At 30.1% G+C, this 23,488-nt stretch overlaps 1 protein-coding gene across 3 annotated transcripts in view; it reads right to left on the reverse strand.

Annotated features, from left to right (window-relative positions):
- The window catches only part of bnl (fibroblast growth factor branchless), a 130,365-nt gene that overhangs the window by 86,217 nt on the left and 20,660 nt on the right, over nucleotides 1–23,488 (reverse strand). For all 3 annotated transcript variants that reach the window (XM_088183240.1, XM_088183238.1, XM_088183241.1), the window contains exon 2: nucleotides 5,382–5,755. The gene's annotated coding sequence lies outside the window, so the exon portion shown is untranslated. The remainder of the gene's footprint in view (nucleotides 1–5,381; nucleotides 5,756–23,488) is intronic.

A 23,488-nucleotide genomic window follows, 5' to 3' on the forward strand; every position in this document is an offset into this window, starting at 1 on the left:
CTACCGCGCATCTTTTCCACACAAAGAGTAGTTTTTGCGGCACTTGATAGTCGATAAGACATACATACATGCGTTTAAAATAAGAAGTTGAAAGAAAAATGTTCATAAAAAAAATGTGATAAGTTTAACCCCCAAATTATGATATAATCAAACTACTAGAGCTATGTAACTTTTGCGCAGTACGGAATAATTTACAAATATTAGTTTGACATGTGTTTAAGACTAAAATTGTGCGATTATTGCGAAGATTATATCACTCAAGCATATATGTGTTTAATAATTACAGTTTATTACTATAATGTGAGTCTAAGAAAATGTATCGCTAGCAATCTACCGCCAGCAATTAATCACTAGCAGCTTACTGCCGATTCAATTGATCGCATAAGCAATATATAGCCTACAAAATATCGCTAATATACTAGGAGCAATGATATTTCAAAAGTTTCTGCCTAAAGCTATGATTAGCATATTTTTGAAATTTTATAAACTATAAAGGAATAGTACAGTAATAAATAAATAACTGTATGGAAATATGGAAATTAATAGTTACAAGTATAACAAAAATAGCTTTAAAAAATCCATCATTCAAACAATAAGTAGGTATGTATTAAATAATACAATATTCCAATAGGTTAATTTTAAACTAAACTTATTATATCATAATGTATGTCTTAGTACACTGCGAAAATTCACAATAAATACTATATCATATCTAAAAAATATATTTTCAGTGATTTTAGATATAATATAGTATATATTTAAAGGAATATTATTTTTATATTTGAGTAACTTTTATTTTTTTACATTTAAAATTTTTGCCATATTTTTTGTATCTATCTTTTACTTCCAATTTTTATTAAATTATATTATAATACAAATGTATCAATGATATTTTTTGTAAATTATTTTAAAGTAAATAGCTAATAATGTGCATTAAGTTGAAACAAAATTTTAGAATCAGTAGTTATTATCCTAATAATATATCATCTACTACGTTATTCATTCATATAATCTGGTTTCTTCGTCTTCGTACTAAATAAAAATTTATGCTCATGTATAGTTATAATAAATTAATCTAACGTCATAATTTATCATTAGATAATCCGAAGAAGTTAATTTATTTTATAGATCACGAGATACTGTCACTTGATTTTAATTAAATTATAAATGATTAATTATACCGTCATAATATCATTCATCGTGTAGCATTTTAAAAATTGGGGCAAACAAACACAACGTTGCTTCATATGCACCGAGCATTCTATTACTATTGATCTACGAAAATATTCTACAATCGTATGTTCAGGTGTTAAAGTATGAGAGAAGGTACTGTGATATATACAATTAACTGGTATTTGTAGTCACATACTACATGTTTCGCCAAATAATATTGTATTAAAATATAATTTACGATAATCGTCTTATTGTTTGTTATAAAATATATTTGTGAGTTATATAGAACGACATTTAGTTCATTATTCATTTAATAAAGTAGGTCTTTTCATTTGCAATGAATTGTACACTTGAAAAGTCAAAAGTGCACACAGTTCTTATCGTCCAGTAGGTCATTGACACAATTTTATTTTGCTATGTATTGTACAATACAGCATTAGTAGCATTATATATGTAAAGTTATCTCGAAACATTATTATCTTATCCAGTTATTTCATAAGGTAAATATTATTGAATGGAGTACGATAATAAGTATTTTATTATGTAAAATACATAATAGAAAAATATATAAATGCCAAGATGAATATAACGTAATGAGCTTTATTTTACTTTCAATTCCAATGGAAGGTTGCGCTTAATTAAAATTTTACTGAAACCAAAAACAGAATCTGCCAATATTTCTCCTACAGACCGATAAGTATCTTGCCAATTATATCAAAAATATTAGAAAAATTTGAATGAAGACTTTGCTCATAAAAAACAGGCTTTTAACAAAGTGCGGAAAAAATTTAAAGACTGCTTCTAAACATAATTTTAATAATCCAAAGATCGGAAAATAAACACAAAACAATATTTTTAAATATCACAAGCAGATTCATCCGCGATACGTTCATAAATTTCCATTTTTTACACACCTCGTTGAGCATTTCGCCGGTATCGACAAAAAAAACTCAAAGAATCTAATCTAAAAAATGATACACGCGAGTAAGAAATTCATGCGCCAGACGTTCAATTATGCGCAATGCTTCACTTCTACCGGTAAATTATTACATCTAATTTTACCTCAATCGTGCAAATAAACAGGTTTGATTATGATGTAATTTTATATAAAATAAAAATATATATATCGCGGTCGTAAAATTTAATCATTGATAATTTCATCCGCAAAGATTATATACACCCGAATTAACATAAATTACGTTTATGAATGAGCCGAAGATGTATTTAAAAAATCATAAAAAAACAACCTAAAGCCTATATTATCTGTATAATATTTACCATGCAAAATAATTGAATCGTTGTATAGGCAAATGTTACATAATCCTCTTATCTGCTCACCGAGTCTCAACAGCTTTATCTCGAAAACCAGACAACTTTTTTTCTCTTAGAATGGCACGTGTCAAAAAGCTTCGAACTTTTCGCAGTACAATTGATGAAAAAATATGACGCACCTCACGTACAAGTATCGTTAAAATACGAAAAAAAAAACATCAATCGATATGAAGATACATGAACGCAGTCAATATATGGTACGGTTAAGTTCTGTAACCCGGTTTTAGCTATATATAGTAGCTGTATTACCATGTATCCCGAACAAAACCAAAAAAATTGAGCTCGAAACGCACTGAACAATGACTGTTAAAAAAGCTAACAGTTATCTTAACATTTATAAAAAAATAAGTATATAATAATACAGGAACTAAACTTTAACAGATCCAGAAACGATTTATCAATATTAAAAACACCATTCAATCAAATGATATTACTTAATAATAATATATTGAAAAATAATACTATAAAGCGTGGAATTATACTATACACATATCACAGTAAAAATACAGCTACACACTTTAAACTTAATCAGCATAAATATTATTACTTTTACCAAGTGAGTGTATTACTCAATAAAGCGAAAATAAACTATTGATTATGTGTTAGGTTTGAATGATAATCTTAAAGATTTTGCTACCTTGCTTAAGCTATTTTATCAATACTTGATTAATTATTTTATATTAGTTGCAATATTGTTATATACACACATAATTTTAGAAACTGGCAAATATTACAAAAAAATATGCTTGAGAGAAACATTACATTTAAGTTAAATTTATTTGCTATACAATTATTAATTATAATAAATATTTTATTAAAATATACTTATGTACTTTACTAAAAATATTTTTTTATTTCAATTATCTTAGTAGTATCAAAGCTACTAAGTTTTACCAGTGACAAACAAAATAAAAAATACACATTAAGTACAATGTACCTACATTAATGAACATAGTCGTTTGTATTTAAAAAAAAACCAGCTCCATTAATTAACATTAATTACAAAGACAGGTTTCTCCATCACTTAATAACAAAAACAGGACTTATTAGAGGATAAAATTTATACTCAAAATTAATATTAGCGGCTTTCTTTAAACAAGACAAAGCATTCAACAATCACTCGAAAGTGTAAATACTACAATACAATAATTTTTTCATCTCACCAGCTTCCAATGGGACTTATCTCGCGCACGCTTTTATAACAATAAAAAACACCAGGCGAATAATACGCGTCGGATCTCGATAAGACCAGTTTGAGGATTTCATATCGAATTACTTTTAATGGTCTCAGACGTTGTCGTGTTCACAAAAAAGTAAAATAAAAGCAAAAACTTCATTGACGTACATATATCCTCTGAACCCGCCAATAATGACCATCGTTAAAGCGCCGCCGAAACCTTTGGAGTTCGCAGCTTCTGATATTGACGAAAACATCCGCGAGAGGATTATCGCGATTGTATGCAAATGATAGCAAGATTTACGAGGACAATAAATAAACGAGACGCCTCTGTCTTTGAATTATCTGCCACCAATTCATCGCTCTTAAAAAAATCAATGCGTGGGCTTAATTGCTACGCGGAGCCGTTTTAATAACCATAATTATTTTTTGAAACACATGTTAACGCTTAACATACAATGCATCTTTAAAATATGTTAATGATGTATTATTATAATTTATAATATATTGCCTGTGGATGTTTTACGATCAATCGATCTAATGTCGAATCAGAAGTTGCTTAAGACACGGTCATAAAAACGATACATTTTACCGAATAGACGCTTAACGTCAACACGATTGATTTTACATCCATATAATAATAAAGTTGAATAGAAATAAATCAACATAAATAAACAGTAAAGGATCAAAGCGGTTAATACCCACGCGTCGATATCAAATGTCGCTTTATGCTTAAATTGTTTTATATTAGAATAAAATAATTGTGATCCGGCAAGGTCAGGGTCAATAAATCGATATTGTTCCAATTGGGAACTAGTTGAATATGCAGATGCATTTTTAAATTGCGCCTAATTGAGTCGTTTCGCGATGTGATTTGTCCATAGATTGGCCAGGTCATTGGTAGGCTCGAACTTGAACTTGAGCTTTCAAGTTCAAGTCGTGATTGAAATCGATACTCTTTGATGCATATGACATTTTAGTTTATTATATGAGAAAGTATATTGGACATCTTGTATATGTAAACTATCTAACAGTGTGTTTATATGCCTTTATTTTATATAGTTTTAATGGCAGCGTCACAAATGCGCGCGGACAAATGGGCGTGCGTCAAAAGAGCGCTGCGTTATAAGCGCTGCGTAAAAAGAGCGTTTACCAAAGTAGCGCTGTAACAAAATAGCGTGCGTCAAATGAGCGTTTGACAAAAGAAAGCACGTCATAAGAGCGCAAAAATACTTGGATAAAATCAAGTAATGAATATTTTAGGAATTAGGTATACAAAAGATATGTAAATTGAGAGAAATTTCAAAAAATAAAAATTCACGAGATATAGGTGGTAAAATTAGTATTTTATGTGCCAGAGCGTAATGACGATTAAAATGATTAGTCAATGAAAACATTATTATTTATTAATTATTACGTATATACTCAAGTATGGCTCCCCATCCCCATACGTACGATATACATATATTTTTACTAAAATAATACGCTGATTTTGAATTTATCATTACATTTGTTCTGTAATATTTCTAGCTACGTCACTAACTAACGCCGGGCCTGTTAGGCGCGACCTCCTACCTGGGTTGTTCCGACTATGTGTCGCAAATACGACACTCTAACGTTTCCAGAAACGTATGTTAGAAAGTGAGGGCATGGAAAGAGGGTGTACTAAACGGACTATAGAAATAAAATGTCCACTCACTGTAGTCGCTATTCTCGTCGACGGTGCCGTTGACGATGCCGTCGGGTAGCAGCTGCAAGTGTCTGTTCTTGATGTAGAGCTGTATCTTTCTGGATGTGCCGGTGATATGGCTGAGGTTGGCGGAGCGAAGGGCGCGCGCCGCGGAGGTGGCGGCGGGGCCGTGCTTCCCTGGCCGTGTTGGCGGCGCACCCCGCGAGGCCGCCAGCGCGCTGGCCAGCGCACTCGCCACCAGCGCTAGCGCCACTAGCCCCGCCGTCAGACGCCGCGCGACCGCCGTCACGACGCGCACGCCGAAGCGAGAGCCGGCCCCATCACCCCGTGCAACACTCACCGAAGACCTTTCGCCTCCTCCGCATTGAGTGCCGATAGCTCACCTGAAAAGACACAATAACACAAATTATTATATGAAAATAAAAAGACTGCGAAACACCGTTTCTCACAGAGTAATTGAAAAAACTCGAAAGAGAAAGCAATTACGCATAAAGCTTAAAAACTACATAGATACTATATGAAACACCACAAATTTAACCAAAGATTTTTAAGCAAGCATATTTGACTATAATCAGTCACTAATACAGTGTAACCTCAGATTGCGAGAACAGGCGGCCCTCGACTTTCGCACAATTCGCTATTTCACACATTTAAAAAAAAAAAACATTTTTTTTTAATTTTTTTTTTTTTTTTTTAAATTTTATAAACATGAGTAAGAAACAGAAAAACTTCAGTGTTGATCCGAACAAAAAGAAATCAAGGACTCATAAACTTCACACGATTCGAGAAAAAGATGGAAATTATTAGACGTTCTAATAGCGGTGAATCTTTTACTTTAATCGGACGTTCATATGATACAAACAGGTCTATGATATGTTCAATTTTTCAAAATAAAAATATAATTAAGGAATACGTTAAAAATTTTAAAAATTAAAGATATATTTTCACAATCTTTAAAGATATATTTCCAAAAAAACACGACAAAAAAAACAGATGAAATAGAAAAATCTTTGTCATCATGGATCGATGACCAACATCAAAAAGATGTCCCTCTAAGTATTTCAATTATTCAAGCAAAAGCTCTTAGTTTACACAAAGATTGGAAGGACAGATTTTAACACGAGTTTTCAGGCAAGTAATGGTTGGTTTTACAATTTTAAAATGAGGTATTCTTTTCATAATATTTAATTTACTGGAGAATCGGCTGATGCGGATAAAGATGCTACAAAAGAATTTATTTCCTAATTATCCAAAATTATTGAAGATGGAGAATATTCCTCTAGCCAAATATTTAATGTAGATGAGACAGGTTTATTTTGGAAAACTATTTAACAATGAAAAATATGAATGAAGCCTTCACGGATCTTGACAATTTTTTAAATATTATGGAAGATTGTGATCCCAATGGAGAACGCATATCTCAAGTGCGTAGGGCGATCAATAAAGACATAGCATGTTATAAAATACTATTTGAAGAAAAGAAAAAGAATAGAGGACAACAGTTAACTCTTGATAACTTTTCAAAGAAAACACCCGCAAACCCCACTTAAAGATGTCTTTTAAACGCCTCTTAAACATCGTATATTTATTGGTTAAAAAAATATTTTAAAATACACACAATTTAATATTTTTTTCCTTTTCTCTACTTTCGTACATTCAACATTCGCACACATTTTCAGGAACCAATTATGTCCGAAAGTCGAGTGCCGCCTGTAACTCGATTTACGAGTGTTTTAAATTAATTTTACTTTGATAAACGATCGATCTTGCTTCTCCATTCCAGTTTTCATTATTTTTTATAGATAAATTTGCTTTGATATACGACTGTTTTGGATTACGAACATGTTTACAAAATTGATTATGCTCATAATATACATTTTTACGAGGCGGATCTTAAACAAAAATTTCCGTGATAACCTTTTTTTAGTTCTCGGGAATTTGTCTTTCTCACACAAAATTTTTCAGTTGCTCTTTGCTTTTTTAGAGGCTGGCCCTGATGACCTGTACATTATTAATATCATAGCGATTACGTACGACTTTAACACTTATAAAATAAATCAAAGATATTCGGAGAATAACTCAACTCCTACCTCGAGCACTTGAGACGATCAGCTCCGCATTTATATATTAACTTCATAATTGTCCACTTAACAAGAAGGACAAAATTAACAAAAATACGTATATAAATATTTTATGTTTTCCGTTATTCAATAAAATAACATTGACAGAAAAGCTGCAAATTTTTTTTCAGAAGCTTTTTATAATTTTTGCCATTTTAAAGTTGTATTAAAATTATAAAAGCAAAAAAACATTATCAAATAATTTTCTTCCTTACGGAAAAAAATTGAAAATAATTTAAAAAAATAAAATAGTATGAGGACCACACAGACTTTCGTTTAATTCTTAAAGCTCGCGTAATTACTGTGACCAAAAGTGATTATTAAACAATAGTGCGATTACACAAAATACATGGTTCCCTCATAAATCTCACGCAAAGATGCATTAAATGAATATTTTTTTGTTATGAAACGGTCACGGAAGACAAATAGTACCAAGTAAATGCAGCTATTGCATGATTGTGATTGGTGAGCAAGTTTTGCAGCCTTGGATATTAAAGCCTGGACTCCAATGAGGGGAAGCGAGTCACAAGCAGTCACCTGGCATTATCCGGCAGACACTCGAAGAGACCAGCAGACGCCCGCCTGCGGGCAACATACTGTCATGAACGCTCACATCCTGAGAAGGTCTCCACCATACAAGCACCGTAGCAGAGAGGGCTATACTGTTGCTGCCGCGTCACTTACAAGACCTCTGAGGATCTTCCACCGACTTCATCTCTGCGCCAGCTTCTTTACCACTGCTCGGAGAAAACCATACTCGCCCATCATATTAGCTGCAATATATATGTAGTATTTTTTAGAAAGGTGAAAGAAACTTATATAAAACAATGCAAATTATGTTATGTAAAAAAAATTGAAAAAACTAGAAAATTCGTATAAAATCGTCATTACTTCCAAATACCGTTAATACAATTTGTTCTTGAAATGTCGACTCATAAACTGCTTTAAAATAATATTAATAATACATAGACAATTCTGATAATTTATGCTTAATTTCGAATAATAATATACAACATAAAACTATTAAAATATAACCAGTAGCAGACGCGTACCGTGAGATACTTTCCCTTACGCTCGCTCGCGTGTTAAATAACGAGTGCGAGTGAGAGATAAGGGCGTACGTTACATGCGTTCCGCACGACCTTATCTCTCACTCACTCTCGTTACGTAACACGCGAGCGAACTAAAGAAAAATTTTCTCACTCTACGCGCCTGTTTGTAGTTAAAATAAATAAAAAAGTGTATGTTATAAATTATTTAATAATTTTATACTAAAACCTTTTAACAAAATTATTGACGTGATTTTTTAACAATATTCTGCAAAATTTAGTGTTTTGCTTCAATGCAAGTTTTATTTAATTTATTCTATATTTAACTGATGATTTGTAAAAAATAGATAAAGGAATCGCTTTAATTTATTTGTTTTCTAAATATAATTATCGGTTTTGTGAGTTTTTAAAAACTATTTTTCAGATACATTAAGTAGCATAAATATTAAATATTGAATATACTAGTTTTTAGAAAAACTAAAATTTATAAACCATAATTTTTTTTGCAAAACAAGTCAATAAAAACATCGTTTTTATTAATTAAACAGAGATTTTTACTATAGAAAAAATATTTTTCAGGTTTAAAAAAATATGTATAGAGTTTTTCAATATGAATATAGATATACTAGTATAGTAATTTTTACTGAAAAATATGTTTTTCAACTTCAAAATATTTAAATACGTACAATGTTCTTCTTAATTATCGTTTTCAAGCGGTTTGTCAAAAAATAGTATAACACAAAGAAAAACAAAATCAATACTAACTAGAATCAACATGTGAATATAAATATTTAATTTGAATATTCAATTGAACGCTGTTTTTAAACCTGCTCAATTTCTTTTCTAGAATTATTTTGAATGTAATTAATATTAAAAAACAATATATAAAAATATAATTTAGCACACATTAAATCAGATATCTATAATACGTAATACAGAATATTGCGTAGTTATAATACGCGTCACGCGTTGCAATTTTAAGTATACTACATAAAAAATAAGCAACCCATGCTGTAAAAAATTTATTTTTAAATAAAAACATTTATAAGCAGCTTAAATCTTAAGATTTTAAACGAATTAAATATGTAGAGAAGTACTAAGATAGTAAGATAATTAAACTACCGCGATATACGAGTAGTATAAATTACTGACTATTGTCCTGAAAGAACTGGCTTCGAATTGTTATCATGTCTGGAAGATCGGAATTAGTAGTTATTATATAATCATAATTTCGATCGATTATCACAGATTAAATATTTTTAGCAACATTTTAGAACATAAATAAAAACTTTTTTCTATAGCGTAGCAGTCCCTCCTATAGCGTTCCCCCATATAGCGTATTTTTGTCCCTCGACTTCGCTAGATGTATTCTGTGACAGGCGAACATTCTAGGGATATTCATCACAACACAGTAGGAAAATATTTATTTTTGTATAGCTTTGGAAAAAATGATGATCAAACAAATCAATGTACACGTTTTTTAATACTTATGTATACAATTTTCAGGGAGTTTCAACCATTATATTTTTCATAATATAACTATTTAATTTTTTAATACATCTAAAAAAGTATAATTCATAAAATATATTTAGATATATGATATATCCAACATTAAAATTTTAATGCATTTAAAATAATACGTAATCTTTCTAAACTAAAATTTAAATGCAAAATCAATGTAAATATAATAATTTATTTAATACGATTGTTCCACAGAGTAATCTGCTGAATTAAAAAAAAACAATTAGAAAAATGTCAAGCACCATATTATGAAATTCGAGAAGAAATGCATTGTCATTATACAATAAAGAAAATTATCCTGTTATTAACCTTCATCCGTCCCTCAAATCGACTGTACACTAAAGTCCCTCGGGTCTTTTTCGACCCAGGTAGAAATTTTTGACTTAAAAGAAACAAAATGCAAATTAATTAAATTAATTTTATTAGTAACAGTAATATTGACTGTTTACGAATAATAAAGAGCGATTTATGGGTTAATTATTTGTTTATTACATTTATTACATACATTATAGGAAAGTGCCTTACAAATAAATCTTTTACAATATTTACATTCTAATGCATGTTTATTGTCCGATTTTGGGCAAATGTGACATCTACCTTTTTTTTTGAACACGTATCCTTGCTGTTGGTACTTCTAAAGGAGATGTAGTTGTGCATTTTTGTTCTAATATAAATTGTTGTCTTTTATCAATAATTTGCCCACGGTTTCAATGAAAATTCTCCTTTGATAATTTTTTTTTATATTCCAATCTGGATAAACTCATGTAAATATAATAAATGCATTTGATATAGATATATCTAATATATTGGCAAAAAAAGTAATTGGTCGTCTATTTGTTTTTCTTCGAGTACTGTAATTGGCTATTTTTGCCTAAGGTATCAACTCCTCCTTTCGTTGCATTATAATCTAATATAATGTTTGGTTTATTTTCAGAACCACCTGACAATTCCTTCCTTATGTGAAGAGTGCTCTGAAGAACAACACATTTCTTTTTTTTAGGAATGTATGACACTAAAGATGTATTCTTTGTAATTGCAAATTTTGAAGTAAAAATTGCTTTGCCTCTTACTTCGAGCAATACGGGTGGAATTGACGTTTTATTTTTTTGAATAGTGCCAATCATAGTATTTTTTTTTATAAGTAACATTTGACCTTGTTCATAAGAAGTGAAAAAGTTGTCAACTGTTACATTTCTCCCATCAAGTTGTTGACACAAATCTAAAGCCGCTCGCCTTCCTTGATTCCTTTCAGGTGCTTCACCAGCTACTTTTCCAGTGTATATATCTATATTCCAAACATAACTATTTTTGCTAGCACCCAAAATGTAATCCCATATTTAGCCGGCTTTTTTGGCATGTATTGTCGAAACGGAATTGTATGAAATCAATTGCTCATCGATTATTACATTTTTGCCCAGATTATAAAGGTATGGTAGTATTTCAACCCATTTATTCTAAAGTTCTCGAATTGGGGCTAATTTGTCAGTATTTCTTTTAGCAGCTCGTGTACTACGATCATCAAATCGAATGACTCGATATAATTTTGAATCGTTTTAGTGACATAGTAGCCCTGAATATATGTCGACCCTTTGTTTCGTGCCATAAATTTTCCAAATCCTCATTATTCAATTTATATATACCAGCTAACAACAAAAGTCCAATATATGCATCCAATTTGACAATATCAATATTTTGCAATCCTCTTTGTACACGATTTCCTTCCAAAATGGTATTTTGAATAATAATAGTTTTTATAGAATTTGTAAACAATAATTGAAATGCAGAGTTCTGTTGATATGCGAGAAACAGCATACCTTGTGATTCCAGGGGTAGTTCTAATCATGTTTGATGATGATTGACGGCTATGTTGAAGGCTTTGATCGCCATTTAATACCTTTTTCTTTAGAAAGATATGATGTAGATCCAGGAGGTACATCATCTATGTCACTATCAGAAGTTTCAGTCAATTCTTCAATATGATCTGACGTCTCTGAGCAGGTATCATTTCCCGATGAAAATTCAAGTAAATTATCTTCTATTATAATCACTTCAAAAGAGTATTTCTTAGAAGGTGATAAACAATAAACATCTGTTTGCGCCGGGAATTCCAATAATTTGACCTAAAATAGACTTGGGTCATTTTCGACCCGAGGGACTTGAGTGTTACTTTTTTTACAAGAGATAATCCAGGTAACATATTTATTTTTTCTTTTCAAAAATTAGTTTATTATCTCAACAAAATCAAAGTCACGAAATTACAGATATGTAGTATTAATATTTTAAGATATATTTGCAAAACAAAATCGCTTCGGGTCGAAAAAGACCCGAGGGACGGATGAAGGTTAATGAAAGTGGTGATGAAATTAAGGTATTTACAAAATTTAATATGCTTAGCTTTTTCATTTTTACTGTTATAGTTTGTTTATAATATAAATATTATGTTTTTATTAATATCCTAAAATAAAACATACTGCAGAAAAAGTTTGACAATTTATATTTACTTTTTATTATTTGTTCATTATAGGCTTACGCATTTAAAAAAATAACTCAAAAGACTGTTTCGTTTGACTCCCCTGGCACTCAAAAAATTAAGGACATTCTTCGCGCGCGTGTCGCAATAATAACATAGAACAAGGTCATTTAATACATAAAAATGAGAAAAAAGTTTGATTTAGTGATTTCGCTAAACTCACAAAATACAGTTGAAAGAACCTAACCTCAAATTTTGTATGAGTAACTAGTCTCCTATAACGTATTTGTTTTATATTCTTTACGCTATAAGAGAGTCGACTGTAATTACATATTAAAAAAAATATTATCTAGGGTAAGAAATATATGAGTAAGAAAATCGTTTAAAAATAGGTTTACTTATATTTCGCTAATCTCGCTGATTAAATAAAATCGAGCTAGGTCATACATATTAATTATTAAAAATTCTCTAATAATTAGCTACTTCAACTTATGGAGATCATCTTTGCAAAAAAAAATTAATTTTACTCTACTTATCATCATATTAACATTATTGTATGAAAAAAGAAATAAACCATGTTTTAAAACCTATCATAATCGACTACATTATAAATATTTTTTTTAAGTTTAAAACGATCGAAGTGCCACAAATTTTTTTGTGGTAATAGAATTGCAATTTAAGATTTTTATTTTAAGTCTTAATTTCACATAGATTTTTGACTTTGCCTTTTACAGGTAAATAGAATACAATTGTGAAAGTTATATTAAAATAAAAAATAGATTGAAATAATTGCATTGATTAAATATAATATTATTTTAAATATGATCTTTTCGTTGATCCAATGCGACCATCGACTGCAAGATAAAATATTGACATAATGACAAATTGTTCTAAATAATATTATGGATAGATAAAGCAATATAATGTGCTTGTATTATATTAATATCATATTACAGACATAGGTTCATTAACTTCATATTGTAGCGATTATGTCACATGACATGCGGTTAATTCGCAGATTTACAAATAATTAACCAGTCGTTTTCAGAAATATCTCGATGTTTGACCTTTCACCATTTTGACAACCCATAATTACTTGCCGATTAAATTTAAATATCGGCATCCAAACTGGATTCGACATCCACAAGATTCTGTGCATATGCACCGGTAAACATATTTTCTTCATTAGCTTATATTCTGAAAAGTCTTATTCATTCATTTAATAGAAATTATAAGTTTGATCCAAATTACACTTATTGTATTTAAACTGACGAATAACGTGAGAACCTCTAAAAAGTGTATTATTTTTATTGGATTTTTTTGTCGAATTTCTGTGACATAGCGGTATAGTCCACCAAATACTGTCTTCAATCATGACGGCGATTTTACTCCCAAAAGAGAGCAGGACGTCGCTAATTTATGAATCAATTTGCGATTATGCGACCGCCGCTGCTGCTACTGCAAGAGACATTGAGCTATGCTAATGTGTTAACCTGTTGATACCTACGTGGATGAGCTAATAACCAATAGAGCTTAATTCGAGCAAGTTCGTTCAACCCGACGATAGTACAATACCGCTTCAAAATTGCTGTGCAAATATATAACGGGGTCGAAATACAATACAAATGAAGGGAGATCGAATTATGTTCTCTGAAGCAGACGAATTTATGAACAACTTAAGAACTTTGATAAGGAAGAAGTGCGGAAGAACATTCCGACGCGGACATCTTATTGAGTATCTGGTAAATCAGTAAGTTACCAGTGCTTAATTCTTCTCTTTACGGTTTTTCACGTGTAATTCCCGTTTAGTATGAAAATGTAAAATAAATATAAAAAGGGCAGTCAATACTTGGCATCCAATTTATAACACTTAACAAATTAATATACTAGAGTTCCACGTTGTTTTCAATAATAAATAAAATATATTGATATATTAATATACAGAAATTAGAGACGTTTACGATAATCTAATTAAAGACAATCAAAAATAAATAATTTTTATTTACTACGTAAACGTACTACGTAAAAAACGCATTAGCATTATCTAACACATAGATTTGCATATTTATAAATAGTTTTATGCGGCGCATAATATTTTGATACATAAAGATACTGCGATAAAAGTTGCGGCGTTTTTTAATTGTAACTTCAATTATTGAGTTAAATAACTCAATTAATAAATGTGTAAAAAACAATAATAAAAGTCTAGTATTCAAATATAACGCTAAATCGATTTAATTTCTTATTCATACTGTAATTGGATCACTCGTTTGATCCAGTTTGCAAATTACATTTTAGACATTTTTATTATTCGCAAAGCAATAAAAACGATATATAAATCACTGGAAATGCTCCAGGACATTTGTATAATATAATATGATCAACTGCAATTTACTGCAGAAGCACAAAGTGGTTTATTTAACATTTACGTGTGACTTGGTACTGATTGAGATCATAAAAATAAATACAATACCTCTCTATTCGTGAGAGATAAAAACGCTTATAAAGTTATTGTGACTATTCCGGTTACGCTTACCCCGAAGCAATTTCGCTTAAGGGCTTCGACCGAGTTGTAAACTTTCAATTTTGCGGTCAATCCCCACGACTTAATGACCTTAATAACAACCTAAGTGCCGTTTCAGCAATATCGGCTTGCCGCTATTCGTGTGAACGGGCCCTTACGTCGAGTGGTTTTATGCGATCAAACGATGTACCGACGAATAATTAATTTGTATATTTTTTGGTATTTTGATCATTAATATGCTAAGTTAAAATAATATATAGATAAAAATTACAGATGATAGCAAAATCCTGTTAGAGCAAAACGTATTAAATTACAAAGCCGAACGTAAACATGTAACGTTGACACAGTATTATTTTGTGTGCTACAATGTGTGAATAACTTTATATAACATTTAATAATAATGAAAATTAACGATACTCTAATCAGTGAATGAACCTGCATTTATCTTGTTGATAAAGATATAAAATGTGCAAAATATTGCGTACGTATCTAAAAATGAACAGGAAAAGATTATAAAAAATTTGATAAGAATTATACAAGTTACTACTAATATCTGAAACCATATATGAAAACTTGTATTGAGAGTCATTTTTAATATGTACAGGAACAGAAAAAATCAAATACCCAATATAAAAATACTAGCTGTCGGTATTTCACTGTCATGAGACACCGAAGCTGGTGAGTGTGCAAATACCGGACTCTCAACTTTTTGTGTTTTAAATATTATTTTTACTTCGTTCTGATTTTTTTTTAATATATTATTTAATTAAATGGTTGAAATTTAATATTAAAACCATTGTATAGGTGTGTGATTTACAATATAAATGGAATAGATCCGAGAGATATGCAGTTGATCCTAGTATATTTTTACTGTTTTACTGTAAATTTGTGCACTACATAAACGAATATTTAAATTTTTGTAAATATTGATCAAAAAAATTCAATCTATAAAAAACTACTTAACATTTTCAACTCATTTACAAAAAGGTTTACAAACTAGTAAAATATTTATAGAATAAAACATTTTATTTTATTCAAAATTAGGTTTAAAACTTAGATATTTAATGATAAATATATATTGTATATCATTTAAGATTATGTTTGAAACTTAGCTAAATAATAATAAAAATAAACATTATATTACGATTTAAAATAGATTTGCAACTTTCCTAAGTATTTATAAAACAAAAAAAAATATGTTTAAGGAAATAAATGCGATGATTCAACGTAAGATTCGGTTGTAATACATTTTGCTTAAAATTTAAAGGTATAAGATGCATATTAAATACATTTTATAAAAGGTTCTCAATTATTTTAATATTAAATAAATAACATATTCGTAATTTTTTCATGGTTTTTACTGATTATAATTTATTTTACCAGTTAGTGGGAAAAAACCAGTTGATTGACTATAAAATATTATTTAATTAAATAATAATTATTTTAATTATTCCTTTATTAAATTCATAATCGTAAACATTTTGCGTTTTTATAAAATATTTATAACACAATGTTACACGAATTACTTCAGCTTCTACAAATCACTAAAATTAAGATCAACTGCGATTGAGTTAGTTCAGAAAAAATAATGTTATTTAATTTATTGCATATAGATACAATAGCTAATAATGTTTGGAAAATATTTGCTATATATATATAATAATATAAATATCGAATCCGACGTTTGTTTTATGCATATTTTCACATAAATTACATAACTAGAAATAAATTAAACGCGATCGAATTAATTAACTGATTTAAATAAAATGTTTGCCTCTTTAAACAACGCACACTTTTTTTAAGATAAGAGTTAAACTATAATAAAGTCAGCCTTTATAACATTTTATTTTATTCAGCGAACGAATTCTACGAATTTCAGTCATAGTAGATACCGCCAAAAAACATTATATTTATAAATGATTTACGAATGCGTAAAATTATTTTTGCTGTTGAAAAGAAGCGTCTCATTGTCTCGCATTTTAAAACAAGAAAGGCACATAAAGGACCGTGGATTTTGGAGCGGCACTAGTCACTCAGTTATATTGAGAGAGTAAAAAGTAAACAAACTTTTTCTAAATTTTATTTGTTATAGTATAAACGAATATTCGTATAGTTAAAAATCACGAATATTCGAACATTCAATTGAGAACCCTAAGTGATATCCCCATTCATACTTATATACATAAGCAATTAGACTTTAATAGTTAGTCAATATTAACTTTGTACGCGTTATTACGTTATATTTTACGTTCAACCATTCACATATGTAAGAGTAATACAATTTAATAGTTAGCCTAACCTAACTTAATAAGTTTTTACATATACAAGATTAGAAAAACTTTAGCAAGCGAGCATCACGATAGATGTGATAACTTGGCGTTTATTTTTTAAGTCTGTATGATTGGTATCTACATTGTATGTATATACATAAGCATTAGTACTATAGATATTCAATAATATGTTACATTAAATCATATATTAAAAATAAATATAAATTAACAACAACATTAACTTGCCCTACACATTTGGTTAAATATAGATATTATTTAATTTATATACATAATAAATGCTAACTACTATTTTATTTAGTCGGTGTACGAATCCTTGCCGAAGACTTAATAATCTAATTATTCTTAAGGCATTGATCCTTACATTCTCAGTTTTTTTGACCGGCATTCCTAGAGTCGACCATAAAACTTATAGAATGCTATCAAACTGTTAATCAAATATCCCCTTTGACTTTTATCTGCTCTGAATGCAGCTGTGAATCAGCAAATTTTAACAACAAACTGTTTTAAAATATACAGCCTTTGTAATCCATTTAGAAATATTCGTATAAATTTATTTTTTAACAAAAAAATAATTGAAAAAAAAATGAAAAGCAAAAATCATAATTTTTCATTTGAAAATAAATACTAATTAAACTTACATATTTATTTATTAAAAATAAAAAAATATATAAAATTGTTTAATGATAAAAAATATGTAAAAAATTCTTATTTTATTTTAGTTTAATACAGAATAGTTTTCATATACATATAAATTTAAAATGATAGTATATAATTTTTAATTTTTTTATAGTGCAGTTTAGCTATGCATCCGCGTGAAAGTTTTCCACATAATCATCCGTTACACACGTAGCATAAAAAAATCGGACTATCATTAACAGAGCAAGTGTTCGATTGCCTTAATATTTCAAATTGATGTATATATGCATATTTTAGGACAATTTTCCATGTTAAAAGCATGTGCAATTATTTTTTATTGGCATATCTACAACGTGAGAATATTTGTTCCAGTTTTTAACCAACGGGTTCTGTTGTATGCCGAAAGTATTGCATCATTATGTACTATACATACATATGTGTGTTTACAGGTGTTTATGCCGTCACGCTTAGAGATAACGTACTTTAAAATGATAAGAGAGAAAGAGACCTTGCACATGACGTTCAGCAGGTCGTTGGCCCAATGCGTACAATTCGCATTACTGTCAAGGTCACTCTCAATGTTTGATTTTTCTATAAACGTGCAAAAATGCGGTAACCCGATTTGGTGGCATTACGTGCTGCGATTGCACAACGCTCGAGCGCATTTACCTGCTTGTAGACTTTTGACTTTACTAAATTACGATTCCGGAGTCAAAGTACAGTCTGTGTCAAGAAATTGGAGTAATGATTCATTAACATGTATACCGCATTGCGGAATATGTACCGATGCATGTGTTTATTAAATAAATACATATTTATATAGATCTGTGACGATGACGCGTTTTATGTATTTAGTAGAAATTACTGCTTTGGTTTGAACTCGATATTAATTTGACAAAAATATGATTCTAATGTTTATTTTTATACTTTTGTATATTTTCTAAATAAATTATATATAGAGATTTATTTACTAAATCGAAAAACTGTTCCAATAACACAAACAATTGTGCTATATTAGATTACATAAAAAATATAACTAAGCATATAATAATTTTCATTAAAATAATAGTTGAGAGTTGCGGAGCAAGAGTGGGTAATAAGAATTAGCTACTCGCTGTTCATTGTTGAAAAAATTTCATTACAATAAGTAATTACAGCAGTTAGCAAAATCAAAAGCCATGCATTTAATAGTAGATTGTTTTGATAGCTTTGTATTGAAAACGAATAAATCCTTCAATCTATTGCTACTTCACACAGAAATACGCTGGCTTTCAATATAAATAAATCAACTTTATAATCACTTCTACCTAGTTATAGAAGTCTTTACAAGACAACCATACTTTAGATACATGATCATTAATTTGACAAGTTTGTATTGCAAAGTGTTGTACATACAAAAGTTAGGACATGAAGAATTTGACTAGTTGTCTGAATCCTTTCTTAATAGAAAAACTTGATGGTGAGTTCTGATTAATTCAATTTAAAAATATATTTTCACTAAAGATCTTTAATTGAGTTTCAGACCTATTATCAAAAGCTAAATAATTATTATTACACGAGTTTTAAAGTAATTTTTTCAGGGAAAATGCCTTATCTGAAAGGATTTGGTTTCAACGTTGTTGTAATAGATACAGTTTTTTGTAGAAAGACGCAGAAAAAAAATGTTTTAGAAATGAAAATGTTAAGCCAAAACAGTTACGTTTTTTCATATAATGTAAATTTGCAACGAACACATTTTTCCAGTCCGAATACTAATTAGAGTTAGTATTGACAATAAAATTAATTCTACACATTATCACTATATAATCATTAGATTTTAATGTGTGAAAATATTAATTACTATACAAATATACTAGGCGTTTTAATATATGACTATGATTAATAACCATTAAGTCGACGGCGTCGAAGTAACCCATTTCTATGCCGATCCAGATAATTCTCATACCCATTGTTTTTATTTACTATGAAGACTAAATACCGGTATGTCAAATGGTTGTCTTTTTATATGCTTATATTATAAACAATTTATATATAAAACACCATACAATGCACTTTTAGAAAATCAACCACAGTGGACTGCTTATAGTGCACCATAAACCACAATTTCAACACCTCAGACGTACGCACAATCAAAGTATATGACACGACGCATTAAATGTGACATAAACTAGAGACTTCAGAGGACTCCTGAGAGTAATTTTTAGCCACGTGTGTGTGTGCACAATTAGTTGAGAACTCCGTTCGACATTCCCGCAGTACAGAGAGCGACGCTGACAATAAAGTTCTTCGTCTAAATTTAGCTTAACACACGTAGCTGTGTAGCGAAAGCTATTCTTCGTTTGCAGACGCATTGCCGATATGTACAAACGACATGTGCCACTCTTCCGGCAACTGGGATTTACTACTATGTGGATTAACTGTAACCGATGCAATACGAAAATATCATAGTAACTGTTATGAGGGGTGATGCATTGTATGGAATGGTTCGGTTGTTTTAGTATAAACATTGGATTCTATGGATCTCAGTGTTATGTTTATGGCTAAAGATTGAAATTTAAAACGGCGTAGAATTAATTTGAATTGTAAGGGCGAAAGGCAAAAGAGCACATGTTTTATAGTAAGAAAATGTCATAACATATCATAAAATAAGTTGAAAGATATTTAGATTTTATTGTTTAATTGCATAGTAATAACAAAAAAATTAAAATTAATTATTGGTATTGTGGTGACCACACATATAGGCACATTTAGAAGAGCGATTGTCTCATTGTTAATGACCGTGACCAAAAACGTTCATTCATTAACAGTGAGACAAACATCATGGCACAAGAGGGATTTCTTTTGACCACACACAACACGGGTCGTTAAGAGAATCCCTTTTGTGACAAAACGGTACGGACGCTATCAATATCCACAATGAAAACCCTTTCCGAAGATTTCAAAAGTCTGGAGCCAAACAAAAAACTTGCTTTCGGAAACACAACATCCGATTTCTCGAATTCTAAGAAGCCACTGCAGCGATTGGCCAGGAGTTCGATGCACAATCGCGATTGGACAGCTAGCGGGCATCCCCCTAAAGGATATAAGCCTGGACTCCGACGAGGAGAGGGCAGACGGTCCGAGGCACGAGACAAGAGACGTCACCAGACAGCAGAGCCAGCGACTCAGACAAACAGAGCCCAAACCCAGTGTATAACAATGGCAGGATCACCCCCTAATCGTTGCGGCGAAATTAGTGCTTAAAGACTGTAACAGGGTCCCATTAAAACTGATTTGTAATGTCTCTTGACCTTTCTAAAAACGATTTCATATCCATTAAACAAAAAAACACTATAAAAAAGTGGCGTTTAACTATTGGATCACCCACTGAAAGGATTAAATCGGCGTAGAAATCTAAATATATTAATAATAGTGGCAAAGCCAATCCATATGTATTATATGTTAAAGTAAGACAAAAAAGCGGCTTCTATATTTAAATGAAACACCACCGTGAGAAAACATTTTTGCCGATTAAGTCAAAGTATCCGCCATAATTCGGATAAAAAATAATTAATAACAAAACATGAATTTAAGTCATCAGAACTTCAAAAACTCTCCAGTTTGGAATAATTTTTCCTCTGCTTTACTTCACTTGCACAAAAATCTATATAAATAAGAATAAACTTTGTTCTAAAAAAAAAACAACCTTGACACAAAAGCTTAGAAAGAAAACGTTGCTCAATTTTGCTAATTTCTCATAAGTTATATACTAGAAAGAGTCTGGTACCACCCCAAATATTTTATTTTATATTTTATTTTATATTAAATCTTCCGTTGTAACCTAACAGGCGTAAGCCCAATGTGTTACAACGGTCAAATCTGTACTAACTGAGTTACTCAATCGGACATAATGAATACCTACAAGTAAGTATTAACCACAGACTGAAAATCTATATTATTGATTAAAAATTAGTATGTGCTCTACAATTTATAATCAATAGATATCACTGCAGCTGGGGCAGGGTTTTTTTAATAATAGCGCATTTTTTTAATTCGAGTGCAACTGCCGGGGCTTGAACCTGCAACCTCAGAGTCATTAATCTGAGACGTTACGGACTACTCTATTCCGTCTTTAAATCTTAAATCATCGTGATTGATCGGAAGATCGAAAACTGTAAGACACGGCCTTATTGAATTACTTTTTTCAGACACTTTAGTTAGGAAAACCATTTAAAATAACACTTCAGCCAAACTCGCTGAATCGACCGAAGCGACTCTTACAACAAACACAGAAACAAATTATTTTTAGTTATTACAAAAATTATTCATTAAAGCTCAAAACAAAATGTTTGGCACAGTATAATATAAAACAGTCTAAAAAACGTTTAGAGTGAATCAATGATTTTTTTCTCTAACAAAATTGAGTCCCTAAACTAAAAAATAATGACACTTTTAAAATCAGTGGATAATTAATATATCATACATTACAGATGAATCATGTATATGATACAAATTTTAATTTATAATATTTATAATACTAGTCAGATGTGTCTCAAAAAAGATCCTAAAGTAATTACAAATTCTAAATATAAAGTATAATACATTTTGGGCTGCTTTTACGTGGCACAAACTTTTCGAACAATATTAAGCAAGCGTTTAAATACTGTATTTTATGTGACTTCTAAATGTTTTCTAAGCTCTACTTAACATTTATTTGTTTAGTTCACTCTCGAGTTTTCGTCCATCAACGATCTTATTAATGAACAACTGTATTATACAAATATATATGACTACTCATTTAAAAATGAACGAAAAACACATACATGTTTGTACTACTCATAAAAAATTGATATTATAGAAAGAAAATAATATTTTAATTAAATAAATTTAACTAACAGCAATAGTATAATAGCAATAGCATTAAAATAATAATTATTTTACTCCCGACTGCGATTCACGCAGATCTTAGTAGATATCTATTATATTATCAATCGAGTAAAATAATCACTTCACCAAATCTTAACAATTCGCATCTTATCTTATTAAAAAATCATATTTTGTACAAACCGCGCGCATCCAAACGAAACCGGATTTTTTGCATTCCAAAGTTTGTCCAAACAACTTTCTTTCAAAGACAATTTTTAATTTGCTTAAAAATTGTTTGAGCAATCACTCGAACAATGCATGTATAGGTACATAAAATCAATACACTCAAACATTAAGTGCTGAACCAATTTTCAATCGATATTAAAGTGAATCTTGTGAACAATTCACGCATGATAATGAAATCTTTACCGACTTATAATACACTTCTTTCATCGACACGTCACGTAACACGATCGCTCCAAATTCCATTACGTGATGTTTTGACTCGGAGGACAAATCACCAATCTGATCATAACTGTCATTATATCTGGTCGCACGCCATTTGAAGATCACGTACGACATGACCATGACCCTTGCAAAATCCTGAACCTGACCCTCAATGGTTAAAAAATTCCAGAACTTCGTGAATCGTTCAATAGC

Source organism: Plectrocnemia conspersa, unplaced genomic scaffold, assembly GCF_051122295.1.
Source record: "Plectrocnemia conspersa isolate PC_06_02 unplaced genomic scaffold, ASM5112229v1 ptg000003l, whole genome shotgun sequence".
Taxonomy (NCBI): Eukaryota; Metazoa; Arthropoda; class Insecta; order Trichoptera; family Polycentropodidae; genus Plectrocnemia; species Plectrocnemia conspersa.